The sequence below is a fragment of the Rhincodon typus genome, chromosome 26, assembly GCF_021869965.1.
Source record: "Rhincodon typus isolate 14 chromosome 26, sRhiTyp1.1, whole genome shotgun sequence".
In the NCBI taxonomy this organism is placed as follows: Eukaryota; Metazoa; Chordata; class Chondrichthyes; order Orectolobiformes; family Rhincodontidae; genus Rhincodon; species Rhincodon typus.
In genome coordinates, this window is record NC_063357.1 from 44,098,774 (window position 1) to 44,110,585 (window position 11,812).

Consider the following 11,812-nt stretch of genomic DNA (forward strand, 5'->3'; position numbering starts at 1 on the left):
TCCGGAAAGCAGATAAGGGTGGGGAGGGAAAAATGTCTTTGGTGGTGAGGTCGGATTGCAGATGGTGGAAGTGTCGGAGGATGATGCGTTGGATCCGGAGGTTGGTGGGTGGTACATGAGGACAAGGGGGATTCTGTTTTGGTTGTTATCACCCTAACCCTCCCCATCTCAGTGGTGGAGAACGCCCTCGACCGTGTCTCCCGCCTTCCCGCTACTCATCCCTCACACCCCCTCTCCGCAATAACAACTGCACCTCCCAGTTGCGAACCATTTCAACTCCCCCTCCCATTCCTTAGACGACATGTCCATCCTGGGCCTCCTGCAGTGCCACAACGATGCCACCTGAAGGTTGCAGGAACAGCAACTCATATTCCGCTTGGGAACCCTGCAGCCCAATGGTATCAGTGTGGATTTCACAAGCTTCAAAATCTCCCCTCCCCCTACCGCATCCCAAAACCAGCCCAGCTCGTCCCCGACTCCCTAACCTGTTCTTCCTCCCACCTATCCCCTCCTCCCACCTCAAGCCCCACCCCCATCTCCTACCTACTAACCTCATCCCGTCCTCCCTGGACTGACCTATCCCCTCCCTAACTCCCCACCTACATTCACCTTTACTGGCTCCATCCCCGCCTCTTTGACCTGTCTGTCTCCTCTCCACCTATCTTCTCCTCTATCCATCTTCTATCCACCTCCCCCTCTCTCCCTATTTATTTCAGAATCCCCTCCCCCATTTCTGAAGACCCGAAATGTCAGCCTTCCTGCTCCTCTGATGCTGCTTGGCCTGCTGTGTTCCTCCAGCTCTACACCTTGTTATACCAGCAACTGGACGAACAGGTTAAGTTACTGTTTTGCAGGCTGCTTCAGTTTGATGGTTCTTGGTTCACTTTGTGACCAAGGTGAGGCATGGTGGTTTAGGGGTCAGCACTGCTGCCTCACCGCATTGGTCACCTGGGTTCAGCTCCAGCCTTGGGTGCAGTGTGCACATTCTATTCCGTGTGCTCCAGTTTCCCCCAGAGACCAGAAACCTCCAGGTTAGGTGGATTGGCTATGCTAAATTGTCTGTAGTGTCCAGGGATGTGTAGGTTAGCCAATGGGAAATTCAGCATTGGAGGGGTTTGGTTTTTGGTGGAATGATCTTCAAAGGGTTGGTGTGGACTTGATGGGCTGAATGGCCTGTTTCAGCACTGTAGGGATTCAATGATTCTATGAAGGAGAGCCTGATTTTCTAGGGTTAGAGGTAAACTGTCACACTGGGTAGCTTGGTCAGATTTGATCATTGACAGGCATCTCCAGAATTTTAGGGGATAGACTCTCAGAGATCCGGAATATCGCAGCACAACATTCACATCCCAGAACCTATAGTCTCCAGGGCCTTCCAAAACATACCAACTCCAATCGTCTGATCATTTCACACCACGGCCATGCTTGTGTTGCTAGATTTGGAGGAATATGAAGAAATTATTTGTAGTCGACATGTAACAATGGTTAATTTATTTATTGACTTGTTGGATGTGGGTGTTGCTGGCTGGTCACCATTTATTGCCCGTTCCTAGTTGCCCCTTGGCATGTGGACAAGAGATTAGAAAAACAAAACACCTTCTAGCAATTATTATAATCAACAAAAATGACCATTTTTCTTGGCATCTTTTGCTTCATTTTACATTGTTAGTTTTCAAACTAATTACACTACAACACCTACGCATGGAAAGAGCATCAGGTTTTGAAGCAATAAAACATGCAGGAAAATAATGTGCTAAAGCCAACTGGATAAAGCAGCTTCCCATCTGAATGGCCATCGTAGGCACTGAGTGGGAGAAATAGGCAGCCCTCTCCTACATCAACTGTGAATATTCTACAAATCACTGCAGATGAAACTGCTTTTCTTTAACTATTGTGGCGTTGAACAGAGGCAAATGGCACAATCACAGAGGGTGCAGACACTAGGTTTTACTTGCTTCTATTTATTTGAAACTATATTCAGAATGTAGAATGTTCTAACCTCTCTTTGCTCCTGATATTTTCAGCTTCAAAGACTTCTTGTCTTGCAGTTTTGCTTAATATTTTCTATTATTTTGATATTCAACAGCTACACCACCACATCCCCTGGGAAACAAGGTCTAAATAAGCAGAGGCAGATTTTAGACAGATAAAAACTGCTTAGATCCAGACGTACTGATAGATGGTTTCAAATTTGAGGCTCCAAGACAATGACTGACTTTTACTTCAGGATCAAGAGTAATTTGCATCTCTAACTAGATGTGATTAACACATTCCAAAAATAAGTCTCATTACTCAAACAAGTTAGTATATTGTAGCACTGAAATGTGACCTGTCACATTGGAAACTGTCTTTAGGTGAAGTTATATTGTTTTACAATCTTATCCAATTGTTACATTGATGAGTAGTTAGTTTTTGACAAGTATATTCCTCATTTAGTGATTTCCATTCACATCCTTACTGGAGATGGGGCTCTGTAATACCTGCATTTAAGGATCATGATTGACTAGAATTTGACATGTTTCACATCACTTCCTGTAGCCAAACAAAGGCCTAACAGATCTCCTCACCAGGACCAGTGACCCAACATTATTGAGCTGCAAAGTCGTAGACAGGTATGTTTTTTTTTATTTGTTCACGAGATGTGGATGTCACTTGCTGGGCCAGCAATTTATTGCCCAACCCTCACAGCCTTGAACCGAGTGTCTTACTGGGCTATTTCAGAGTCATCCATATTGCCATGCACTTAGAGTCACATGTAGGCCAGACAGGGTAAGGATGGTAGATTTCCTTCCCTAAACAGCATTAGTGAACTAGGAGGGTTTTTATAACATTTCAAAGTAGACCACCTTTTTATTCTAATTTTTTTTAAAGTGAATTCAATCTGTTGTTGGTTAGATTTGAACCCATACCTCCCAAATATTAGTAACTACTGGATTATGAGTCAAGGGACATTACCACTATGCCATAGTCTTCCCCCAGATCTGCTCCTTACCCTGGTTTAATGGGCTGTGATGGACTCTGTCCTTACTACTCTTGTTTAGGTGACTCCATTGCCCATTATCTGGTTTTCTCAGTTGCTTGTGGGTTTCAATCGCAGCTTTGGCTGTTTTAACCACCAATCTCCAACTCTGAGGCTATGCTCAAGACTTTGATGATTTGTGATGGGATTTCAGGTTTACCTGGGTCTGCTCATGTGCTGCTACCCCACACCTCTCACTCCTCTACTTACTCTCTCTCAGTCCTGTTCCACTTCCTATACAATCCTTTCTTGCTTCAGTCAGCCATTACTGCTCTCTCTCTTTTTTCACTGGCCTACCTCTCTCAATTCCCATTCTTCTCAATCAGACTTTCCAACCAACATCTTACCCAGTGCTTTCACGGCCTGAGACTCTTTTAGACAAATACCATAGACCCAACACTTACTACATTCTTTTCATTACCCATTGTTGTACGTTACTATTACACCTCAGGTTACTCAAATTGCTGGATTCTTTTGTAACTAACCCCACATTGCTCACTCCTGAGGGGTTAACCTCATTAAACTCTCTCCTGGTTTATTTCATGACCTCTGAGCCACCTTGAATTGATCTGCAAAAGACCCGCTCCATTACATGGATGGCCATCACTATCCACAACCTCACCATCGACAACCTCATCCTAACTTCCCATTATGATGAATGTGGATTGTTTACCATGAAGGAATCTCTTGCTGGCTATATGTCCCACTCAGGTAAGCCACTGACGTGGCGGTATGTATAAAATTATCAATTGCCCCATTCCAATTACTCAGGAATGAATTCCCAGACACTTGCTTCACCCACCTGCAGCCCACTCACTTCCTTCTACTATTACTACAACCTGCAATTTAAACAGATGAAGTACCTTAAATATATTTGAAAATTTTGGGAGGTGCGGTCACAGTTAAGAAATAATAAGAATTAGCTGCAGAGTCACATAAATATCAATCCCTGTGCAGTACTCAGCACTAAGACTGACCTTACAACAACTCTCCTTCACTGTCAATGGCCCCATACCACTTCACCAAATAGTACAGCATAAGAGGAGGCCATTCTGCTCAACAAAGTCTGCTCTTGTGAAGATCAATCTAATTTGTTGCATGCTCCCTGCTCCTTCATGACATTCTTGTAATTTTTCTCCCCCTTCCCCCGCCAAAATATTTATCCAAATCCCCTTTTGAAGCCCTCTGTTGAATTTGTCTCCATCACCGTATCAGTAGTGGATCTGAAATCTTAACCACTCAACATGCAAGAAAGATTTTTTTAAATTAAATTTGTCTACCACCTCCCTGTTTAGCCTTCAGCAATTGGAAACAGTTTCACGGTTTAAACCCTTCAAGATTTTAAACACCTGGAACAAATCTCCTCCCTTCCTTCTTTGCTTAAAGGAGAGCAGACCCAGCATCTCCAGTCTGACCACATTACTACAACCCTTCACCCCTGGAGCTATTCTAATCAATGTCTCCTCTTCTCGCTAAATAGGTTTCTTGCTTTTTCTAAAGTGTGCTGCCCATAAATGGGAACAATACTTCAGCTGGGGCTGGGCTAGTGTTTTATAGCAGTTTAGGACACCTCACTGGCTTCGGTACCCGATGCATCTCTTTGTGATGGTGGGAACATCCTGTTTTGTTAACTGCTTTGCCGACCGTTCCTGTCACCTTCAAAGATTTGTGCACAAACACCTCAAACTGTGTCTGACCCTTTAAATAGGATAATTTAGCTTGTAATTTCTTTCCTCATTCTTCCTCCCAAATTGCATCACGTCATGGTTCCCTGCAGTGAACACTGGCAGGTGTCTACCTATCCCACCAGCCATTCTCTTGAAGTGTAATTACAGTCTCCCCACTTCAGAGTTTCACATCAAATGCAGATTTCAAAACTGTGCCTTTACGGACCAGGTCATTCATGCACTCCAGTATAAATCTCCTTTCAGTTGAAAATACAGTAAGTCATACACAGCAAATGTTTGATTGGTCAGCTTGTTGTGTGTCCTGGCTGCTATTCCTATTTTTATTCCAAACGATTTCAATTTTTCCATCAATGTGCACCACTTTACCAAACACCTTTTGAAAGTTAATACACATCAACTGCAATGTCCTCACTGAAGCAGTGTTTTCATCCTCCCTCTCTATTGCTTTGTTTCCAACCAGCAGTCTTAAAAATTTTAAAATACATCCTTTTTGCATAAGCTTTTTGTCACTCCATAAGCTCTCCACCAAATGCCATGAGAATAGTCATGGGCTGATGAGAACAGAGGAATACCAGCAACTAACTGTTGTGGCAGTACAATACTTTCATCTTTATGCCATTGGCTTGTTCAACTTCTGGATTGTGGTGCAAAAAAAACTTAAATAAAGCTACAGGGAAAGGAGATGGGATGAAACTGTTTCTACTGGCAGAAGAGTCACAGATTTAAGGAAATTCACCAAAGAATCAAAGGGGAGATGACAGGACTCTCCTCTGTAGTGAGTTATTGTGATCTGGAACGCATTGCCTAAAAAAGTGGCAGAAGCATATTTAATACTAACCTTCAGAGGGTAATTGGATAAATACTCCAAAGGGAAATATTGCAAATCTCTTGATGGTAGCAGGTTGCTACAAGATTCACCTTAAACTCATGCCTCCCTTGACATAGTGTTATTTAATGTCTCAAGTGGTCTTCAGATTTCTAACTTTCATGCTAAAAGAAACAAATTACATTTCCTAGTTTCTGTTTTATTGAATGTTACCAAGTTGGCATATTATTTACGAGAAAAGAGGTGAGCGGGGCCCAATTAGGTAGTTCTTTCAGAGTCAGTATAGGTTCAGCAGGCTGAATAGCCTCCATACACACTGTATGAACATAATTGCAGAGGGAAAAAATGCACATTGAAATTGCACAGTTTGGACTTACATTAAGTCTCAAAAAATGTTTGAATCAGGCAGTCTGAGAACTCCACTATCCATCATCACATCTCTGTCGCTTTACAAATATCACTGCCTATAACTCTAGTGAGAGCACTCTGAATAGGATGTCACAAATTGCATTGTCTGTTTTTCAAAAACCTCGGAGTCAAGTCATCCACTTGACCTTAAATTTCAAAGTTTGAAAAGCCAATGACAACTTCACACCACAAACTGGCCTCTGGTACTTTGAGATATTGTTGTGCAAAAACAGACTGGGTTTCTTTTTCTGAAAAAACAAACACACAATTGCAGATAAATATTATTCCGACCCCACTATTATGTTGAAAAATCTAGCCTGATACCAAAACATTTGACGCTCACTTCCTTTATGTGGAATCAAAGGGGAGATGACAGGTCTCTCCATCTCAGTACTAACAATAGAAAGCACCAAGGAGAAACAAAAGTCTTACAGCTGGGATAATCCTTCCCACAACACAACATTGGAGAGTTAGCTCACAGTCAGAAAAAATGTTGCTTTAGCTTCAGGTATGCTCCAGATTGGAGAGTTAATACTGACCAATAGGCCTGTTGTGATTGATTAAATAGGAAAAAATGTTCAATGGGAGATAATCTTGGCAGTTGGAGAACTGGAAATTTAAACATCAAGAAGTCTCTCTTTTTAATTTCTTTCAACATCAATCTGTGACATATTTACCACTCAGGTATGCAGAGCGCCATCTTACACTTCACAACCCGAGGTATTTATTTCTCGGTTTTGGGTTGTCGAAAACAGAGTTTCCATGTAAATCATTCATATTCCTCTTTTCAAAGGATACGGTCTGATTTTGCCTTGAACACTGTTTTATTCGTAATATATTCATTAACCATGCACACTCACTTCCCTTTCCTATCCTTTTCTAAAGCTCATTTGTGCCTTCCCCACAGTAAATCTCTTAATGGTACCATGTTATTGTGAGATTTGCATTAAACTCACGCCTCCCTTCACAGATTGTGTTATCTAATGCCTCAAGGGGTCTTCAAATTCCCAACTTTCATGTTAAAAGAAACAAATTGGACATTTCTTAGTTTCTATTTTATTGAACATTACCAAGTTGGCATATTATTTAAAACAGCTCAGCAAATATTACAACTGAGTGAATATTTTAAACTTGTCCATTATTTTCAACTGCATAATTGGTACCCGCATCACATAATATCAACAGCATTATACATTCAGAATTTCTATGCAGCATTGGAATTGGTGAGTGAGGGAGGACTCAGAGGGAGGAGGAGATGGAAGCAAAAAAAGAAACCTCCGCTTCAAAGGGGAGTACAAAGTTAGAAATGGCGCTATAAGCTAAACTTAAATAAAAAATAAGCTCTAATAATTAAATGAAAATTACACATCCTCTATGACAGACTCAACAGATGTCAAGCCAGTGTTCTCGAGTTACAGGGTTTTTACAGTTCCGCTGAGTTGAGGGAGGGGATGGTTAGGACAACTGGGAACGTGAAGACTTCTTCAAATGTCGTACTACCTGTTTGATTCCATGGCCTTTCCAACCTGTGGTTTATCTCGGCAAGACACCTACATGCTGAACAGAATAAGCCCTTGCCAGGTGATAAAAATTCCTACTTTGGTACATGTGAAAATGGGAGATTACCTTCTTTAAAAGGATCAACAATCTCCCACTGCAATAAAATTCAACCAACCAGCAGCAAAATCCACAACTTCAGTGCCAAAAATAAATGACCAATTCCACATGAAATTTCAATTCTAGGTAACCTATTAGTAGTTCTAAAGGTAGGAGTGGCCAAATTAAGTTTATCTTTACTTTGTGCCCAGTTATAGTCAGATGTTGAACACAGGTCAAAAAAAACTTGGTAGAAAGCACTTGCAACAGAAGCTGCTAGTCAATGGAGAGGGATCTTAATCCACCATCAGCGACGAGGAACCAAGACTGAATTTCAGTCAACATGGAACCCTGGGAGCACTCATGAGGTGTGGGCCCATCACGGCGCATGGGAGAGGAAGGAGAGGAACAGGGAGGGTGAACAAGCAGATCACACTTCAGAAAGTGCACATTTGAGTTCATCTGAACAGTCAGTTGCTGTGTGGTGTAACTTGTGGTGTGCCTGCTTGTCTGAGCCCCCGCAGACTCTCCGCCATCTGAAGATGCCATGAATTTCACTAAGTCGGCTTGGTTTGAGACGTTGACTGATCATTCAGAAACCTGGTAGCTTTATTCTGATGGTTAATCGCGAGACTGATGGCAGCGATATTCTTCAGTCCCTGAAAAAGAATGAAATATCTTCATTAGGAACATCAACTTTAGAGTCATTCAGCATAGAAACAGACTCTTTGGTCTAACTCGTCTGCTCCAATCAGATAGCCTAAACTGATCTAGTCCCATTTTATATACCCATCCAGATGCCTTTTAAATGTTGTAATTGTACCAGCCTCCACCACTTCCTCTGGCAGCTCATTCCATACAAGCACCACCCACTGAGTGAAAAAGTTGCCCCTCACATTCCCTTTTAAATCTTTCCCCTCTCACCCTTAAACCTATGCCCTCTGGTTTTGGGCTCTCCCAACCTAGGAAAAAAGACTTTGGCTATTCACCCTATCCATGCCCCTCATGATTTTATAAACTTCTATAACATCACCCCTCAGCCTCCAACGCTCCAGGGAAAATAGCCCCAGCCTATTCAACGTCTTCCTATAGCTCAAACCCAGCAACATCCTTGTAAATCTTTTCTGAACCCTTTCAAGTTTAACAACATCTTTCCCATAGTAGGGAGCACAGTATTCTAAAAGTGGCTTCACCAATGTCCTATACAGTTGCAAAATGACGTCCCAACTCCTATACTCAATGCACTGACCAATGAAGTCAAGCATGCCAAATGTCTTCGTCACCACCCTGTCTACCCGTGACTCCACTTTCAAGGAACTGTGCACCTGCACCCTTAGGTCTCTCTGTTCAGCAACACTTCCCAGGGCCCAACAGTTGACTGTACAAATCCTGCCCTGGTTTGCGTTACCAAAATGTAACAGTTCCCATTTATAGAAATTAAACTCCATCTGAACTCCATCAGCCATCTGATCAAGGTTCCATTGTACTCTGAGACAACCTTCTTCACTGTTCACTACAACACTAATTTTGGTGTCACCTGCAAACTTACTAATCATACCTCCTATGTTCACATCCAAATCATTACATAAATAAACAAAAATCAGTGGACTCAACACCAATCCTTGCAGCACACCACTGGTCACAGGCCTCCAGACTGAAAAACAACCCTCTACTGCCACCACCCTTCAAGGCAATTTTGTATCCAATTGGCTACGTCCCCCGGATTCCATGTGATCTAACCTTGCTAACTAGTCTACCATGCAGAACCTTGTCAAATGCCTCGCTGAAGTGCATTTTGTGCATATAAGTGCAACATCTACTGCTCTGCCTTCGTCAATCTTCTTGGTCACCTCTTCAAAAAAACTCAATTAAGTTTGTGAGACATGATTTCCCATGCACCAAGCCATCATGGCTATCCCTAATCAGTCCTTGTCTTCCAAATGCATGTAAATCCTGTCCCTCAGAATCCACTCCAACAACTTACCCACCACTGATGTCAGGCTCACTAGTCCACAGTCCCCTGGCTTTTCCTTATTGCCTTTCTTAAATAACAGCCACACATTAGCCACCCTCCAGTTTTCCGGCACCTCACTTGTGGCAGTCGATGCTACAAATATCTCAGCAAAGGGCCCACCCAAACCCATACATCAGCACCGTAACCAAAGCTCAAACCATTCATTTTGGCATTGTTATTTCTAGGAGCTTGCTGCGTGCAAATCAGCTGCTGATTTCCTGCATTACATTAGGTACAATTCAAAGTACATATTTTGCTATAAAATGCTTCAAGGCCCCCTTCCCAGGTTGTGAACGACACTACACAAATGCAGTACAAGCTAGTTGCACAAGCTAAGGTCAACAGGATCTGGTAGGTTTTTGTCTGCAATTTAAAAGAATTTGGAAATATTAGCAATTACATTCCACTCAAAATGGTTGAGCATCGAATCCAAACCTCCTTCAATTTTGTGCACGAATTTATAATGTTTGGTTTTATGGCCTAACTCAGTGTGCCAATTACTACAAGCACTGGACTCTTAAAATTTAACTTTGCATTTCTCCTCTGAATAAGCAACAAGAAATGTTAGAAAAATAATGTATTCATATAGGAGATCAACATCATCCTTCGCAATGTAAATCAAGTCAAAGAGTGACTTCCTTGGGGAAAAACCTGCTTTAAAAATTACAGCTCTACCATCCTGCCTGATCAATTTATTGATTTTTCTCATATCTGTTTAAACAATGACCATAAATGAGCAACTTATTTGAGGAAATTAAATTTAACAAATCCACTTTAAACAAGGAAGCACCATTGATTAATGCCTGCAGTTCCCCTGATGTCAGTCAGCCTTCCAAGGCAACTGCTTTGATAACATCAGGGCTTGCTTCTCAAATAAAATTAAATGATAAATAAAACACATTCATAGTGAATAATTCCTTTTGATCAATTTGCAGAAAGAATTGTAAATGGTTAAATTCTGCACTTTAACAAATGCCAGAGGAATAAAAACAATCTCCATTTGTATAGTGCCATTAACTGTTTTTTTTTAAAAAAGATACAGATATTAGAGGGATAACAAGGTGCAGAGCTGGATGAACACAGCAGGCCAAGCAGCATCAGAGGAACAGGAAAGGTGACGTTTCGGGTCTAGACCCTTCTTCAGAAATGGGGGAGGGGAAGGGGATTCTGAAATAAATAGGGAGAGAGGAGGGGACGGATAGAAGATGGATAAAGGAGAAGATAGATGGAGAGAAGATAGATGGAGAGGAGACAGACAGGTCAAGGAGGTGGGAATGGAGCCAGTGAAGGTGAGTGTAGGTGAGGAGGTAGGGAGGGGATAGGTCAGTCCAGGGAGGACGGACAGGTCAAGGGGGCGGGATGAGGTTAGTAAGTAGGAGATGGGGGTGGGGCTTGAGGTGGAAGGAGGGGATAGGTGGGAGGAAGGACAGGTTAGGGAGGCGGGGACGAGCTGGGCTGGTTTTGGGATGCGGTCGGGGGAGGGGATATTTTGAAGCTTGTGAAATCCACATTGATACCATTGGGCTGCAGGGTTCCCAAACAAAATAGGAGGTGCTGTTCCTGCAACCTGCGGGTGGCATCGTTGTGGCACTACAGGAGGCCCAGGATGGACATGTTGTGCAAGGAGTGGGAGGGGGAGTTGAAATGGTTCGCGACTGGGAGGTGCAGTCGTTTGTCGTGAACTGAACGTAAGTGTTCCACAAAGCCGTCTCCAAGCCTCCGCTTGGTTTCCCCGATGTAGAGGAGGCCACAACGGGAACAGCGGATGCAGTATACCACATTAACAGATGTGCAGGTGAACGTCTGTTTGATGTGGAAGGTCTTTTGGGGCCTGGGATGGGGGTGAGTGGGGAGGTGTAGGGGCAGGTGTAGAAGTTGCAGGGAAAAGTGCCGGGTGTGGTGGAGAGTGCTGAGCGGACAAGGGAGTCACGGAGAGAGTGGTCTCTCCGGAAAGCAGATAAGGGTGGGGAGGGAAAAATGTCTTTGGGGTCGGATTGCAGATGACGGAAGTGTCGGAGGATGATGCGTTGGATCCAGAGATTGGTGGGGTGGTACATGAGGACGAAGGGGATTCTGTTTTGGTTGTTATTGCAGGGAGGTGGGGTGAGGGATGCGTTACGGGAAATGCGAGACATGGTCGAGGGTGTTTTCGACCACTGGGGAGGGGAAGTTGCATTCCTTGAAAAACGAGGACATCTGGGATGTCTGGGAGTGGAATGTCTCATCTCCTGAGCAGATGCGGCAGAGGCGAAGGAATTGGG

The 11,812-nt window shown here is 43.1% G+C and overlaps 1 long non-coding RNA gene across 1 annotated transcript in view; it reads right to left on the reverse strand.

Annotated features, from left to right (window-relative positions):
* Positions 1-5,711: 5,711 nt before the first annotated feature.
* Positions 5,712-11,812, reverse strand: part of LOC125486184 — a 12,376-nt gene continuing 6,275 nt past the window's right edge. The window contains exon 2 of the long non-coding RNA XR_007264869.1: positions 5,712-8,196. This is a non-coding gene — a long non-coding RNA (uncharacterized LOC125486184). The remainder of the gene's footprint in view (positions 8,197-11,812) is intronic.